Below are 19,189 nucleotides of genomic sequence, written 5' to 3' on the forward strand. Positions count from 1 at the left end.
TCGGTTCTTATAAGTTCCTCAAAGAACCGATGCGGCTTAGATTATTTCGTTTGTTAAACGTTTTTGAAACTTTCAGGAAGTATTGAGTTGTTAAAACTTCCAAAAAATCAAGGGATTTTTATTAGGATTTTTCTGACAATGAACAGAAATAGAATTTGAAAAACAAGTCTTTTTTAGATCAACATCAAAACTCATCGCGAAAGAAATTATTACGCATATCGGGGGGACGCCCCCTCCTCAATACCTCATTCTTTACAATTAAAATTGGCTCGGCCACTGGAACCCATATTTTAAAACTAATCTCGTCTCTGATAATTTCTTCAAAGAACCGATGCGGCTTTGATTACGTCGTTTGTGATTTTTTTTTTAAACTTTCAGGGACTATTGAGCTGTTGAAACTTTTGAAAGATCGAGGGATTTTATGATGATTTTTCTGAAAAACAAACACAAATAAAATTAAAAAAAACAATTTTTTTGAGCAGCATCTAAACTTAGAAGGAGCAAAACTATTACGGATATGGGGGACGCCACTCTGCAATAACTCACTATTTACAATTAAAATAGGTACCATTGGAACCTTTATTTTCTGAGGGGAGGGGGGTCAAAACCAATACTGTTTAGAAAAATCTAAGGACCAGTTCGTGTTTTCGTGGTATTTTCATCGCAAATGAGAATGTTTTCTTGGATATTTTGGTTGAAGAAATTGAAAACATATCAAAGTTCTCCTCTTTGGATTTTGAAAAACACTTTCCTGTACCCCCCACCCCTTAATTACCTATGGCTAAGCAGAATCAAACCGCTTTAAATTTTCTTTTCTACAGTATGTTTTTGAGTTTTGCTTAAAAGTGAACAATAGAAATCACAAGCTAGCCTAATTTCAGAAGAAAACAAAATTAGCATAGTAAAAATCTTTACATTAATATAAAAAAAGTAATTTCTCCTATTTAGATAATTGATGTGGTTGTCATTCAATTAATATTGTATCCCTTAAAATGGCTGTGTGTTAAGTTGCAGTAGGGTTATTCATCTAAACCTTCACAGAATTTGGAATGGGTCTAATCAGAACAAATATAAAATGATGTCTATTTCCCAATAGTTAATAGTTGCCTATATTTATACTTTTGCGGAGAGAACAAAGCTGTTCTCAAGTCAAAATTGTTGGAAAACTAGGTTGTATAAAATCGCGTTGAATTTTGTAAAAAATGTTCAGTAGAAGATTTAATTTTGTCAAAGAGCCATTGACCATTGCTCTAGAATTATTTAAGGGTTTTTTCCCTTTTAAATGAATTTTGAAATTGCAGTTATTACTTCTCGGCGTTCTAGACTAAGATCAAAGTCAAGTATATATTCTTATCAGGTTAATATTTGATATGGTCCAGAATATAATATTTGGTACAGGAGCTCAGAATACTAAACTGATATTTGGGAACTGGGGGGATGTTAGGGTTTGCCCCGTTACCTTGAGTTGGGCTAACACCCTCCATGCATTCTAGAGACCAGACGTAATTTGGACTTTACTGAAAACAAAATGCATTTTGAATATTTTCTCGATTTTTAACTTTAAGAAATCCGAAGTTATTAAGAATTTTCAGCAATGAATATCAGCATATATATTTATATGGCTTAAAATTAGGATTGTTTTCAGTAAAGAGTAAACTATGTGATGGACTTTAGAAAGCATGAGGGACTTTTATATAGACGGTGATCGAAACAAATAGAAGTTTGTTGCTTCCACTTTGCCACCCCCAAGCCACGAATCTCGCAAACTAAGAGCTTGTCATTCAATTTATTGGAACTGACAAACTTTTCATATTTGAAACATATGATAATTGTAAATGGTTTTACACTCGGAAATGAGGTATTACCCTACGAGATTTCTTATGCTGGTCTAATTTGATAAGTTGTTCAAAGAACCGATGTGGCTATGATTACGTCAACTTATGCTTAAAATTCTAGAGACCACACATAATATGCACTTTAATGAAAACAATATGCATTTTAAATGTTTTCTGTTTTTTAACTTTAAGAATTCCGAATTTATTTAGAATTATCAGCAATGAAAATCAGTAGTTTCTGATCGTTTTGATTTTGACTTAGTTATTTAACGTAATTTCTACTCGTCTTGGGCCCCATTTATTTATTGATGGTAATTTGAGGTAGTCTTATGCTCAGGCCAGAACTTACGCATAGGCCCACTAGACCTGGGTCTAGGGGACGCACAATGCCGAGGGGTGCCAAAAACACTAAGCGATTATTTTTCTTAACAAGAACTGGACTAATATGATTTATCGCCTGAGTGCCAGGTGCACTTTGCTGCTGCGCTGCCTATTCATAGAAAAGTTGTTTTCAAACAACACAGGATGTCCACAGCCGCTTATTAAAAATCAAATGTCCTCCAAGAACGGCAGCTGAGGGCTCGGTATCACCTCTCTCTAGCAATACTTTTGGCTCATAACTCATCAGTTGCCTTCTGTTAAGGCCTTCCACTATCTCTGATTTTTGGGGTATTTCCCCGTGAATCAGATTTTGTTTTCAGTAAAGTACTCATTACGTATGGTCTCTTAAACTCTCATTAATAGAATGCATTAAAGGTGTCAGCCCTGCTAATCTTACTTTCTGCTCGTTTTGAACTTGACTTAGTTATTTATGGTAATTTCTATTCGCCTTGGGTGCAATATATTTATTTATGGTAATTCAAGGTAGTTTTACGTCCAGGCTAGGATTTTCACATAGGCCCACTAGGCCCGGGCCTAGGGGTACACAATTCTAAGGGGTGCCAAAAAACAGAGAGCGATCTTTTTCTTAACAAAAACTGGACTAATATGATTATCGTCTAAGTGCCAGGTACACTTTGCTGCGGCGCTGCCTATTTACAGAATCGTGATTTTATACACGGGATTTCCGTAGCCACTTATAAACTATCAAATGTCTTCCAATAATGACACCTCAGTATCACCTCTTGTTGTCATTACTTTTGACTCATCAGTCATCAGTTGCCTTTTTGCTCAGGCCTTCCACTATCTCAGATTTTCTGGGGTATTCCCCTGTAAATCACTTGGGCCTAAGGGTGCCACAGACTTAGGCTCATTTTTGAACTATTGGAAATGGCCCATCCTTTGCTCGCTGTGGTCATTAAAAATGTTTTTTTTATAGAATTTTCTTTTCCAGTAAAGTAAAATTTTGTTGGCTTGCTTGCAGAAACACTTGCCAATAGGTATTAAAATACTTGCCAGTAGTTATCTAAACCTTTAAGGGAGAAAACTATTTTTTTTGATTCGATCGTTAGAAAGACTGTCACAGTTATACAACTTAGTTTATTTATCTCCTGGAGGGGCTGCATTGATTCGGATATCTTAGAAAAGTGAAAATTGTTTGTAAGTATGAATTGGATTAGCGACTACTAAGGTCCTTGCATCGGTCTTGCAGTGTGTTGCTATAGCTGATTTTCAACTTTATATCCCGTAATACTAAGCTTGTCTGTCTCTGTGTGATTTTGTGTGCGTTTGTACATGTTTTTTTTTTTCTTTCTCTCTCTCTCTCTCTCTCTCTATATCTCTCTCACTCTCTCTCTCTGTCTCTCTGTTTCTGTCCATGCATGTCTGATTCGATGTGTTTGTATGCGTCTCTCTCTCTCTCTCTCTCTCTCTCTCTCTCTCTCTCTCTCTCTCTCTCTCTCTCTCTCTCTCTCTCTCTCTCTCTCTCTCTCTCTCTCTCTCTCTCTCTCTCTGTATGCATTTGTGTCTGAAAGGTGGTTTGTTTGTCTTTGTGTCTGTCTTTTTGTGATTTTGTGTCTGACTCTGTCCGTTTGTATGTGTTTTTCGTCTCTCTCTCTCTCTCTCTCTCTCTCTCTCTCTCTCTCTCTCTCTCTCTCTCTCTCTCTCTCTCTCTCTCTCTCTCTCTCTCTCTCTCTCTCTCTCTCTGTGCCTGTGTGTTTGAGAGGCTGTTTGCTTGTCTCTATTGTAAGGAGACCTTATTTTTGTGTAAATTTGGCAACTCAATTTCAGTAAACGTTGGAATTTCCTTTGCTCCAATAGATCAGAAGTAAACTATTTCAAATTAGCTTAAATGTGAAAATACCTTCTCTCTGCTTACCTAGTCGTAAATCTTGAAAAAACTATTCTTTGTTTAAGTATCTTGCATCTGGAGCTAAGAAATGAGTAAGTGAGCTTCTCTTTAACTAGGATAATAGCTACCACTAGCCTGTCTAAATTTCCTTTGAATGTAATACTTAGATAAAGTCCTGAAATATTTCTGTTGCTTGGTCCAACCCAAAGGATCCTATTTGAATTAAGTTTACAATTAAATCTTCAAGTTCTGTTGGCCTTAACTATAGTTAGAGCGATATTTTCCCTTTTAAAACTTGCCAATGGATTTATTAAGGGTTTGCGCCATACTGTTAGTTCGAGGTAACCCTGGGATCTTTTCTGATTAATTAAGAGATACTTGATCTAATTAAATTTGATTAGCTTATAACAAGGGGTGGAGAGTACGCTCGTAAATAACTTAAGATTCTGGTTAGATTTTTATTGTATTTGATGGTTGGTTTCATAGTTCCGTCTGTATATTTCCCTTTATTTAAGGCTGGGTCTGTCTAAGTAAAGGACAACATTATTAAAGGATAAAATAATCTAAGATTAGTTAAGGATAAGAACCCCAATTAGGCTCTTCCCAGAAACATAAATTTTGTGGAATTTTCTTCGAGTGGCCTAAGGTTTAGGTAAAAAAAAACCTATAACATGGAGTAAAAGCTATAAGAGCTTTTGTACCTCCCCTTTTCCAGCCTAGTGTCTCTTGGCACTTAAGCCTAGTGTTAACATAGATCCTACACCCCGAAATTAGAATTCCCTAGACTCCAGCTTGCGTAAATTTACAACGTTTCTCCTCTTCTACTATATTTACTAGTAAAATTTATTTGTCACCGAATTTTGAGTACCGATTCTTACTAACGCCTCAGTTTATCACGCTACCAATTGACTGATTGCTCCTTTAAAAAAAAACTCTGGGTGGAAAGATTTATAAAAAGAATTTAAAAATGTTCAGAAGGAACGTTTAGAGGGATAAGTTCACCCAGAGCCTGCTTAAGAGCAACAATCAGACTGAGTTTCTAGTCCTAAAAATAGGGCAATCTCATACTATGTCAGTCTTTGTGTGATTTTGTGTCTGTCTCTGTGTGTTTGTAGGTATTTTTTGGTTCCCTCTCTGTGCATGTATGTCTGAATGACTGTTTGCTTGTCTATGTGTCTGTCTTTGTGTTTTGGACTCTGTGTGTTTGTATGTGTTTTGTATCTCTCTCTATGTGCCTGCGTGTCTGAATGAGTGTTTCTATGTCCGTCTTTGCATGTTTGTGTGCGTGACTCTGTTTATTTGTATGTGTTTTTGTCTCTCTCTCTCTCTCTCTCTCTCTCTCTCTCTCTCTCTCTCTCTCTCTCTCTCTGTGTCTCTCTCTCTCTCTCTCTCTCTCTCTCTCTCTCTCTCTCTCTCTCTCTCTCTCTCTCTCTGTGTCCGAGAGGCTGTTTGCTTCTCTCTGTGTCTTTCTTTGTGTGTCGGACTCTCTGTGTTTGTATGTGCTTTGTATCTGTCTCTATGTGCCTGTGTGTCTGAATGAGTGTTTCTTTGTCTATATGTCCGTCTTTGTATGTTTTTGTGTGTGACTCTTTTTATTTGTATGTATTTCTCTCTCTCTCTCCCTCTCTCTCTCTCTCTCTCTCTCTCTCTTGCTCTCTCTCCCTCTCCATCTCTCTCTCTCTCTCTCCCTCTCTCTCCCTCTCCCTCTCTCTCTCTCTCTCTCTCTCTGAGAGGGCATTTTCTTTTTTCTCTTTGGGTGTGTATTTTTGTGTCTGAGTCTGTGTGTTTGCATGTGTTCTTGTCTCTCTCACTCTCCGTGTCTGTGTGTCTGAGCAGATGTTTGCTTGTCCCCGTGTCTGTCTGTGTGTGTTTGCGTGTCTGACGCTGTGTGATTGTAGGTGTTTTTGTCTCTCTCTTTTTTGCATATGTGTCTGAGTGGTTGTTTACTTATCTCTTTCTCTCTGTGCCTGTGATTCTGAGTGGTTGTTTGCTTGTCTCCATGTATGTCTTTGTGTGTATGTGTGTCTGAGCGGGTGTTTGCTTGTCTGTGTGGATTTTGGAAACAATCCAGCTCATCTCTCTCAGACGTGGGTAAAATCCCTGTTAACCTATCTCAGATTCTAATATAACACCTATGAGTCCGCTAGTAGTATCTATGTCTCTGAAAATTCCTTTCTTACATTTCAGACTTAAACATTCTAAATGTTCGACTTGCTAGAGTACCCTAAAGATAATGGATAAATAACTAAGTAATGCATAAAATATATTTATTGAAATAACGAAACATAGAATATCATCATAAAATAAAAATGAATACTTTGAATTCATTCCATAAGATACTTCATTATGTTTTTTTACATGGCACTTATTCCATTTTTTGGTCATACACGAATTTTAACTTGGTTTCAGCTACAATCGCATCACACATATCATTCAATTATATTATTGGCTTCATTGACTATATCAGTTGGTATACGATCAATAGTAGTATTGATGGTCACGTGTGCTTTATTTTTCATCAATTTGTCTTTATGTTCCTTGGTAATATTGCGGGCCAATGCCCTTTTTATTTCGTTTTCGATTTCACTATCTATTACCAAATTAAATTTTACTTAATTTGCAGTTTTGGCACATAGACAAGATAGCCATTATGATATTAGTGCAGCAGTAAGCCTTTCTTTTTTCCTTTGCTTTCTTTCGAGTGCTAATACCAGAAAGATGGGGTTATGATCCATCAACAGGTAATGTGTTACCACCAGCAGTAGCAAGAGGCTGGTCTTCATCACCAACTATTATTTTTATGTTTGCATTCTCTTTGAGCGCCAAAATCTCTGGAAAAGTTACTCTCACACATCAACTATCATACAAGTTGAATCGTTTCGGTACTAAAAAGAATTCTAATCTCTCACTGTTATGACAACACACGCATACATTTCTAATAGTGTTACCCCTAGTAGTTGTTTCATAGGGTCAAACAATTGTCTTTGTCAGTATTCAATACAACGATAACACCTATGTCTTTAGGGACATTAGGCATGTCCACCCCTCACAATTATTCAACTGGCCCATTATGCTTTAAAACTAAATGTTGCTTTAAAATAAATCAAAAGGCATTGTTATGATTGCCAATAAGACACCTCAGCCATATAGCGAGAACGAACCCCCTTGCATACCCTATCCGCTCCATGCGCCCAAGATGCTGTTGACTGGTTTTGGCCTCCATCCATAATTTGCCAAAACCAATCCAACCTCCCTCCTCCCAGAAAGTTCCCACCCCACTTCCATTTCCCAGCAATTCAACTAATTTCTTATCCTATCTCCACGAAACCCCACCTCCGACCCATTTGTTTTATACCTCGTGCCCACCCTGTCAGTGTGACTCAGGCTTGAGACCTTTTGCATTTAATAATTGTCTTGTATTAAATCCTAATTGTTCTCACTTCCCGTCAACTAGAAACAAGTCGCACCTTTCTCATCATGCTTTGTCTTTATCCTTGCCCTTCCCTCCACCTCCAAATCCCAAGGGTAAATCCTTCTCATACCCTTCTTCTCCACAGCATCATAATATTAAATTAAAACCCCACTCAGGAAATTCTCAAACTCATCAAGTCTCCCTGTCGAGATTCCCCAATCGGTTTGTTTTTCCTAAACTTTTAGTTACTAATGCTGAAAGTCTTAATTTTGAAAAGCTTACCAAACTCGAGGTGCTTTCAGAATCAAATCTAATCGATATTATAGCTATTACTGAAGTTGAGTCCCATGACCCAGGGTCCCAGCCCCTGAAAAATTATTCAGTGTTTATTAAACTCCGTCCTTTAGACCACCCACTCGGAGAAAAAGGTGGCGGTGTTTTGTTCTTTACTAAGATTAATCTTTACCCAAAGGTTATTCGAGTCCCTAGTTTATCTGAGTATGATGAAATCCTCTGGCTAAGTATTAGACCAAAAGTACTCCCTCGTTCATTTAATATTATTACAATAGTTGTTTTTTATTAATCCCCAAATCAAAATATCGAGTCAAAACGTAAATTCATCCACCAATTGCAGACAAGTGCTGATTTTGCTATTTCTATGTACCCCAATGCTGGCCTTTTTTTTAGTTGGCGATGCCAACGACCTTAAAATGGATTCTTTTTGCTCCTCACTTGAGGTAAAGCAATTTGTTAAAATACCAACGACTCGGGAAATACCTCTCTTGAAGTTATTTTAACTACTATGTATAATTTTTATAGTCCTCCATCAGCTTTGCCTCCATTAGGTGGAAGTTATCATATTTCGATTCTTTTATCTCCCTCCTCTAATTTTAAGCATTCTTTTTCAATAACTTATGGCACTTATCGCCCTCTTCAAAATCCTGGTCTTCTTCATTTTGGTATGTGGCTGAATACTGAAGATTGGTCCGATATTTATAGGCTAAAAAATCTTGATGACAAGATGACTCCGTTCCACAAAAATCTAAGTGCTAACTGTCAAACTTGTATCGCAGAAAAAAGCTTTAACAAGTATTTCCGTGATATAACCCTTATTAACCAAACTATAAAAACACTAATTAGAATGAAATTGAAGCTTTTCAAAAATGGCAAACCGGGTGAAGCCAATAAATTAAGAAAATCAACTAAAAGAGAAATCGTAAATTGGCACGATCGTACTATAAAACAAGGTCGAAGAATTGTTCACTAATAAACCAAAAATTGTTATTCCCAGGTTAAAAAGCTGTGTGATGGGAGGCTTGAACAGCTTAACTTCAATCTAACCGAGTTCCCTGATATAAGTAGAGCAGTAGGTACCATTTCTAGGAGCTTATGTGCCTTCCTATGCTATTCTAGGAGTTTATGTTCCTTCCTATGCTATTCTACAAGTTTATGTTCCTTCCTATGCTATTCTAGGAGTTTATGTTCCTTCCTATCCTATTCTAGGAGTTTATGTTCCTTCCTATGCTATTCTAGGAGTTTATGTTCCTTCTTATGCGATTCTAGGAGTTTATGCTCCCTCCCATGCTATTCTAAGAGTTTATGTTCCTTCCTATGCTATTCTAGGAGTTTATCTTCCTTCCTATGCTATTCTAGGGGTTTATCTTCTTTCCTATGTTATTCCAGGAGCTTATGTTCCTTCCTATGCTATTCCAGAAGCTTATGTTCTTTCCTATGCTATTCTAGGAGTTTATGTTCCTTCCTATGCTATTCTAGGAGTTTGTGTTCCTTCCTATGCTATTCCAGGAATTTATATTCCTTCCTATGCTATGCCAGGAGTTTATGTTTCTTCCTAGGCTATTCTAGGAGTTTATGTTCCTTCCTATGCTGTTCTAGGAGATTATGTTCCTTCCTATACTATTCTAGGAGTTTATGTTCCTTCCTATGCTGTTCTAGGAGTTTATGTTCCTTCCTATGCTATTCTAGGAGTTTATGTTCCTTCCTATGATATTCTAGGAGTTTATGTTCCTTCCTATGCTATTCTAGGAGTTTATGTTCCTTCCCATGCTATTCTAGGAGTTTATGTTCGTTCCTATGCTATTCTAGGAGTTTATGTTCCTTAATATGCTATTCTAGGAGTTTATGTTCCTTCCTATGCTATTCTAGGAGTTTATGTCCCTTCCTATGCTATTCTAGGAGTTTATGTTCCTTCCTATACTATTCTAAGAGTTTATGTTCCTTCCTATGCTATTCTAGGAGTTTTTGTTCCTTCCTATGCTATTCTAGGAGTTTATGTTCCTTCCTATGCTATTCTAGGAGTTTATGTTCCTTCCTATGCTATTCTAGGAGTTTATGTTCCTTCCTATGCTATTCTAGGAGTTTGTGTTCCTTCCTATGCTATTCTACGGGGCCTCTACACCTTTTCAAAGAGAGTGAGTAGCCCCATGCATATAGGTAATACTTCTATGGAAGCTCTATACCTTTTCAAAGAGTGTGAGTTCCCCCTCACATGGCCTTACACTTTGGGTAGATTATGTTCCATTCCAAGCAAAGTGATCAAACACGTTTTGAAACTATAGTTGAGATTGTATGGTGCATGCAGTAAAACACTAGCTTAAAAATTTAGGACTTTTTTCTCATGAGAAAGATGGAGTTCAAGGATGATTTACTCCTCTTTCTCTCTATCCCACTCAATTTATTGTTGTTGCTAGTTCAGTTTCATTGTTGCAGTGAGAGTGTCAACACACATGAAAAATGTTCCATACATGTTCACTATGCATGTACACACTGGGCAGCTGGTCATCATGTGAGAATTGTAAAATGATTGATGAGTATGATGAAAAGAGCAGATTATGCAACCCGTGTAAATTGCATAGAGGATATGCTGTACAAAATAAAGGTTGTAATTCCTGTCTTGAAGAGCTGTGTGACTCTCATCCTAGAGGGCACCTATGCTCCAATTGCCACTATAATAAGTGTAATCAATGGGCGAATACATATCCCTGGTATGATTGGAAATCCTAAGCGTGATTTTAGTTTATTGCTAAGAGATTGGTATCGTCGTGGCTTTAGATTGTTCTGGGAGGAGAAACCGGTTCAGCGATTCAACTGGTGGAACAACAAAATAATTTGGTTTCTATGTTATTGTTGTGAAGACAATGGCTACTATGATAATAAGCCCAATGATTTTTATTTGGATGTGACGGAATGTGATTCGCCACTAGAGGACACTCTTTATGACATTGCTTCAAATAAGCAAATTGAAACATGTGAATTCTACAAAATGAATGAGAATAGTATCATTGACTATACAAAGAGATATGACAAGATTGAAGTTACACTCTATTGTAGAAAATGCGACCCTGACATTGCAGCACATCAGGATCAGAATACTGTGAATTCAGATAATCTACCTACATTAGTTGTTATCGACAAATACGTATACCTAGTGGAAGATGGAATCTAAAGAGTAGAAAAGTCGTTTTTATCATGTATATACATTTTTCATTTATTAATAAACAATTTCACATACATTTTTAGAAGATTTTATTCGTAGGGCACTAAAATCAATATTAAACACGCTTGTAAGCATATTTTCCACTAGAAAGTCGTTCAATCGAGGTAAGTCAACATAGATGTCGACAAACTGATTGTAGGTATAGCTGCGACATCTGAACATGAAAAAGAGTAGAACATGAAAGCCACATGTCTTAGTCGTTAAATCCTGTACTCTCCTTTGATTTTGAATAATAGTTTTCCCACTGCTCTCAATAAAGTTGCTGATGTACGGAGTGTAGAATTTATACGATAGGCCAAGAGGATCAAAATTTCAATATTCTTCGCCGTTTGAAAGATGCATAGCCAACAGCCTGTCTTCAAAGTCGATGGACTGCTATTAACAATGATTAGGGTATTGTTAACACTTGGAATTTTTTCAATCAAGTCCGATGGTATGCAATAGGACTTGTACTGGGGCATGTATGGACCCATATTAATTACGTTGATTATTTGGTTTGTGTTCATGGTGCTAGGTCTAGTAGAACACTGCCGTCAGGTGTGATTTTCCAATAGGTTTCAAATTGATTCAATGATATTAGCGTGATACTCTCAGTCAAAGCATCGGCAAATGTGCTATCTAAACGTAAATTCCCTGTTCGTACTATGCTTATATCCTGGGTCCCTGACAAGTCCAAAACAATTACACCATGATTTTTTGAAAATATTGAATCAGTTATTCCATTTTCAAATAGTTGGGAGTCATGATCTAGGGATTGAATGGTCAACTCATACAGAGTTCTATAGGACTTTTTGTCAAATGATAGAGTGTACAGTGGAATACCATTCACTTTGCACACAAGGCTAGATAGACCGAAAAAATTAAAATCATGGAGGGATTCAGTCCAGTATCCAAAGGCACTGCCAATCTTCATAAAGGCCAAAGCGAGTTTTGGAGGGATTTCTCCATTGATAAATTATGGATCGGTATAGCTACGAGAGCCGGTGGCAATGTGACGTTGATTGGTGATTGTATGGGGGACAAGAAGTTTAATATTGTTGCCATTGGCTCTTAACTTTTCCACTGCCAATGCAACAGAGCTCATAACCTGTTGTTTTTGGACGTGGAGAGTTACCGATGTGATAATGACATTTGCATCGGGTGCTGCAGGAAGTATTTTTCTCAAAATAAAATTTGACGGGGCTAGTTGCAACTTTATGTCAATCTCGACATTGGGGGGTAACCATTGGGATATATTGAATATCTCATGATTTAATTTTCCAACCAGATAATACTCCTGGGTCACTGCAGTAGTCAACTCACCGTCAGTATCAAAACCTGATCGATATTCATAGCCAAATGATTGTCCTCTCAACTCTTTATAAGCCTTTAGTGTCATCATCCTAAATTGTATGTAGCGTGCTTAGTTGGATAAATTATTGCTGGTGCTCACCAATGTTCCATTAATAAATAGATTAATTTGTTTGGACAGACTGTGTAGAATACAGTTTTCGTAGGAGAGACCATCGGCAGCAGTTAGAGTTGTATTATCTGACTTTTTCTTCACCGCAACATTTAAATCAATAAATTTTGATGACAAATAAATGAAATAGTCTATATTGGAAAATATTTGAAAGTGTATATTTTCCGAGAGGGGTTGCTGGAGATGAAATTGTTCATATTAGCCATACTTGAAACTGACATCAACATTTTGAGCATTGAACAGATTCAATGAGGAACTGATTGATGGATGTGATTCCTTGTAAGGGAGATAAATGATCTTAAGAGAAGAAATCCTTCTTTGATCTAACAATCTTTTTCTTTTTCTTCTTCTCCTTATTGGTCTTCGTTGTTTTATTTCTCAGAGTCCTTGTTGATGTCCTTCACTTCCCGCCTGGGTAGAGACTGATGAGTGAATGATGCGCACGCATCCTTTTCAATATCTTCCCATTTTGCTGAGATTTTAATTGCTCACCAACGGCTCTTGCTGAAGATCTAATATTTTTCTTAACACTCTCATTGAAATTCTTACCTGATCCCAAGCTTTGTATTGTTGAGGCGGCAAAATTTAATGCAGCAGGTTCATAATATTTTCCGGCAAGGGGTAGTGTAGAACGAAATTGTCTAGCAGACCAACTACCAAGAGCATAGCCAGACATTGTAGTACGCCCCTTGTAGTAGTCCAATCCATTGCCTATTTGACGTGAACTCAGAGCACCAACATAGCAATGGATATCGGGACAGACAAAAGGAATTCTTCTATTGTTCATTTTAGGAGGTGGTATCGTCGACAATGGGTCAAAAATGACATGTAATATCTTCTAATCGTTTTGTTATTTTTAGAGGATACCCCAATTCACTTCTTAGTGTTAACTGACAGAGTTCCAAATACGAAGTGTTTACAGGAACATACTGAAGATGCTTTATATTATAGTGATGAACAAGTTCATGGGTTGTTTTCGTTCAAGAACATGTAGGAGAGGGACATTTGAATTACCAACTCTTGACGTTTCCACAAAAGATGCATAGAGAAATATGCAAGACTCTGAGGCAAAACCAGGTGGATAATCAGCAAAAATAACTTGATCCATCCCGTAAACAGTGCCAGCGTTTTTCCCATTGATCATATTCTGTTTAAAGCCAAGGAAGTCTCTCAGATTATCATTGAGAATAATTATTTCAGTGTCAACAGGTGAGGTAATGTAATTCATATCGTGTTCCATTGAATAATTGAAATGGAATGTACCTTTCCTACGATATGAGATTTTTCTATTGATTGTACGACACAAATCTGTCATATCATCATATTCAATATATTTTAATTTGACATGTGGATATTCGCTAGATTTAAGTGCTTCAACCCATTCATACTCGACAAAGAGTGACAAATCGAATGGTATAAATTATATCATACACACGATCCTTTCTCAGGATGTCATCGGTATTTTTGAGAATTTAGTCGACAAGAGCCACTTCGTACTTTCCATCATCGAATTTGATGGCGGGGGAGAGTTTTGTCCAAAAATCACTTGTTTTATTCAAGTCATTGTAGAGAGGATCGGTAACGTTGGACATAAAAGTTACATAGAAATCATTGGGCACTGTCAATATCTTCAACAATGATCCAAGAATCAAAATCAGAGTTGTATCCTAGCCACCGAACAAATAACTGTTTCCTACCCCTTTGAGTACCAGTCTTTAATATCTTTTCAATTTGATAGATGTCACTATTATTTTTAACTTTTTGTAGCTCATAGTCATAAAAGCCGCCGAGAATTTCTTCATCTTTGCTATCGCGCAAACGATAAGTTATGGGTTTAGTGTCTTTGATTTTCTCAACTTTAAAAAGCTATGTGGACAACAAGTAATTTCTCTTTTCAAAAACATTAGTTGTCCTATTAATTCAAACAGTATCACCAACATTGAATTTTTTCTTCTTGACAATCGTTTCATTGAAATATTGTTTAAGAATGGCATCAATTGTATCATGATCAGAATGATGAACTTCCGTTGGGGTTGAGTTGGACAATGATCGATGGGGTCGTTGATTATAAATCAACATGATTTTATCTAAATCATGAATAAAAGCAGTTGTATTTTTCAATGTACAATATCTTGAAATTAAAAGTCGAATAGATCTTATCAATCGTTCGGCCAATGCAGCCTTTATAGGACTATGAATGTGACAGAGCAGTGTATTATATTTCGCTAGTACTTTTGCAACGTGGGGATTAACAAATTCACTACCGCGATCCGTTTGAATTTTTTCATATGAATCCTGTTCGAGAATACTTTCAACGGCCTGAGCAGCTTCAACACTTCTCTTTGACCGCAATGGAATGGCATGTGCATATTGACTAAAACACTGATTGCAAGTAGAATCTACTTGTACAGTGTATTGTAACGTCTTTGATTCTCATCTAAGGTTAAGAGATCTTCTTGCATTATGTGCAGTGAGAAAAAGGCTTCAGTTTTTCGATAATGATTAGCACGAAGCCTATGATTTCTATGCAGAGTATAACTTGTTTCATTTTGAAGATAGTCTTATACACTTTAGCGTGAACAACAGTGACTTCGGAAAAAGTAGTGTGGGAACTTAAACTTCCTACTTCACCAATATTTTCATAAACAGGTTTCAGAACTTTAACCATTTTGAACTTAAATACATAGTTTAACGTCCGCTACCCCTTTATATACTGGTGGCTGGCAGTGGTGGTGATGATGAGGTTGACTTGAAACGTCTTCGGTTTTGTATAGCTATCAGTGGTGTGCTGCTTCCTCTTCTCACCATTGTCAAGTTTCCACTAGAAGTGCTAGTATTTTCCAAAATTGATTTAAAATCTTCTTCTTCTTCTTCATTTTCATATTTTAATGGTATTGACGATGGGGCATGTTCATTTAATTTTTTAGAATTTGCCTATTGCTAATAAGGCTTTTGGGGAACTTTAATGTATTCAAAAAGTTGTATAGATGATTGTCAAATGATAATAGTCCTTTACGATTTGTAACCATATCATAGATTAAATCAAGTAGATTATAGCTCTTGCCCTGAATTATAATCCCCTTCCCATTGCCATCAACTTGAATATGATATTGTCCACTTTCCATGAGATATATTATGAGTCGTTTACTTTGTTCACGATATGAGTGGGGCATTATATTTCCAATTCTCGACACTAATGAATCTAATTCCTCCATCTTTAATTGTGTTCCAGCAGCAAAAGAAGAATCCTGATGAGATGGTTCTTTCTTGTGATCAATACCACTGGCCTTCACACGATAGGGCTTATGTTTGTCCACTCAGCGAAGTACATCTTGAAGTAAAAGCAGTTTTTTATCATCCTAAATATTCTCGTTGTCAATTAATTTACTCAGATTGTTCTCAAAGTGTTCCACGGGTGGGAGAGCAAGTTCTATTGGAGTCAATTTGTAGGGTTTGGCCATTCTCTCTCTAGAGAAAACTGTTTACAAGCCCTGCAATTATTGGTAGTAAAAGTGTGAAAAAGCTACCGCCCGCCTGAAGAAGACGTTTCCTTTTAAAATTCTTTCCTTTGTTTTTAGAGACCAATGTACGTACAATGGAACGATGTTTATTTGCCTGTTGCTTAACTACTTCCGGCAGTTGAACATTGCCCTCGGTCAAATTTAAACTAAGTTCAGATATTAGATTAATGAAATCATTGACAAATTTAAACAAAGTTCAGATATTAGATTAATGAAATCATTGTCAACACCATGTTTGAGTATGGCTTTCCTGAGTGGGGGTCTTGAAGTGTTTAGAACTGAAAATAAATGTCTATTTTCATGTAGTTTCTTCAGTGTGATGATAGCAACTAATAGGTCTGTTTCCTGTTCACGGGGAGATATACTGTAAATTCATTGTCAAAAATATCTGTAACTACACGCAAATCCTCGGATGTATTTTGACTAAGATCCAATAGGATATAGCCGTAGGGTTTATTAGTTGCCTGATTGTAAGCTGAGAGCAGAAATTTTGGCACCCTAGGGTATATTTGTTTATTCTGGGTTATTAGCGAGCTAGAATCACGAACAACTCTGTAGATGATATAGCAGGTGCAGTTCAATGCAAGTTTTTGCGTACATTTGCTCTAATGAAAGAGACTGTGTAGAACCAGAGTAATGAGGATTTCTTTATGATGAGAGCTAATGGTGAACTGTTGTAGCATTTCCTGGGATCATTGTTCAATAGATTCACCCAGATCGTCGATAATCAACCATTATTCAACATTATTAAATGTTGAAAACATCAAGTCCCTGTATGAATTGTATCTGCACCAATCCCGCTATGCCAATTGCAATTATTTTATCGTATGACTCCTGCCAAATACTGTAACAATAGTAGATTTTTTCGGCTTTTCCACAAACATTTTATCGCGATTTTTAATTATTTTAGTTAAGAGTGTCGTTTTGCCTGACATTGATGGACCGCACAGAAACGATCTGAATGGTGTTTTAAATTGATACATGTTCTCTTCACTAGTTCACCTACAACTAACTGTAGACTATAGTTGTCTAATGACTAAATAATTTCCGTACTAGTCCGTTCAGGAATAACGAGAAGAGGAAGAACAAAATCAATAAAGAATCATATTTCTTGTATTATTAACATAAAAAACAGCACTTTACAAATAATACATTACAAAAAAAACAAGAAAAATACACTTAAGATTTTTTTTTAATTTATTTATAATAAAAAAATAATTATTTTAAAAAATGCACTAGAAAAAGCACTTTGATAAATATAATTTATTTATAAAAAAATACAACATTTAATGAAAAAAAATAAACTTAGAATAATATCACTTTTTTACATCATTTTTTTTAATTTGAATGCAACAACAACAACATGTATATTTACTAAAAAATCCGCTCTAAGTAAAAAAAAGATACCTTTGGTAGTGGCGGTGCCCCCCGCTGGCAGCCGGCCGGGCGCCCCCCTCCCAGGCCGCAAGGCCCCCCCCAAGGTTTTGGGACATTTATTGGACTTCACTCAAACCAAGACTTTCCCTATGGCTTACACACTCGGCTCGGTCGGAAGTTAAACAGTGCCCCAGGGGGAGGATAGTCACACCTTCTCGACAAACATAGACCTTGTCGGAACTGGTACTCATGGCAATTTTTTCTATATTTACTGTGAAGTTCCTGTATTTCAGTGAACGAATTGCCAATAATTTTGCTCGTGGAATTGTATTTTCAACAATACAATTCCTATAGACGTCCATGTCGAAATTCTTATCCACACAGCGCGTGGGTACTCCTTTGCAACGTTTTTTGATTTCCTCGTCGTGTGTCGGTATAAAGTACACCTTCGGACTTACAAACTTACCACGGGAAATCATGTCGCTTCCCATTTCTGATTTTAAAAATAAAAGCTGATTTGGTGCCCGAAGTTTCACTAGCTCTGGGTAAAGCCCACCCCAATTGGTGTAGTCCATCTGCGAGCTGATGATTTCACCGTGCGCCAAATCATCAAGTAGGTTTGGAGCTTTTACTTTTAGCAACAGAGAGTCTGTGTCCCCTTAGCAGACCTCTATTGCCCCTTCTCCGGCCACTGTACCCTCGCCACATTGTAGTAGAATTCCAACATGAGCTTTTTAGAGATCTCCAAGATGGCACTGCCTGCAGCAATATTTTTATTTAGGACAATGATTTCTTTTTTTCCTATTCAATAGTACCATGTCCGGGCCAATTATTGTAAAGGAAGTTTAGTTTGAATCTGCAATAATTCGAACACATTGTTAGGGATCGGTCATGACGTCAAAACGATTCCTATTGCGAACACTTTCGCACATTTTACCAAAAGCCGAATTTCAAATGAGCTTATAGATTTCTTTTTCGGCTTTTGTCTGCGCTTCAGAACGTTTCTTGACAAAAGTGTCAACAAACTTTTCAGATAGGGTTTTGGACTAAACTGGAGGGCTTTATTAACCTTTGTGACGTTGAAACCGTTGTTGCACATCCATTTTAAAGCCACATGATGTACAACAAAATTTTTCTTCGGCAGAACGTCGGTAACAAGTTTTTGTTTTAAAGGTGACCAATGCAATACCTCCACCTCAACCTAACATCTGTTGCGGGAGCTCAAAGAGTCCCTAAACACAAGTATATTGATGCATGGGAAAACAAAATCCTTTACTGAATCGTGAAGCTCAACTGGCATCTCCCCAACAATTTCAAAAAAACCTCCTACCGGTCAATTCTCTTCAACACTGTCAATGTTAGGGAAATGGGGGACTTGAGGGTCATTGAGCCATTTATAGTCATCGCAGGGTAGCGCATAATGGGACATGGCCAAGGGGTAGAGGGAAATCATATCAAGGAAAACTGCATCTAATTTTGTCCCCATCTTCTCTCCAGTTGGATCAGTTTCCAAGACACGATCCCCGTGAAAAACGTATCCACCCCTCATTGACCTCTCGATGAACAGGTGCTGATCGATGTCGGTGATCAGCCCGATTTTTCCCCGCTAATTTTTAGGATGAGGTCCATTACCAGATGAGGAGATGAAAAATAATATCTTAAATCAAGATAAAATTCCCCATATATTTTGTCCGTATTTTTACACATAATATCTTACGAAGTTAACACATCACTTGACAAATACAGCTTGCAGTAGTCAAATCCATTTTTAAATCCTCCCTCTAACCACACTTTTTTAACAAAACTGTATTCATCAGGGGTGCACCTACGATCGCGTA

At 37.0% G+C, this 19,189-nt stretch overlaps 1 pseudogene; it reads left to right on the top strand.

Annotated features, from left to right (window-relative positions):
* Nucleotides 1-1,303: 1,303 nt before the first annotated feature.
* LOC148948843 (U2 spliceosomal RNA) lies at nt 1,304-1,482 on the top strand (annotated as a pseudogene).
* The last annotated feature ends 17,707 nt before the right edge of the window (nt 1,483-19,189 follow it).

This window comes from Artemia sp. Qi Xiang Cuo, chromosome 9 (assembly GCF_049724085.1).
Source record: "Artemia sp. Qi Xiang Cuo chromosome 9, ASM4972408v1, whole genome shotgun sequence".
Classification (NCBI taxonomy): Eukaryota; Metazoa; Arthropoda; class Branchiopoda; order Anostraca; family Artemiidae; genus Artemia; species Artemia sp. Qi Xiang Cuo.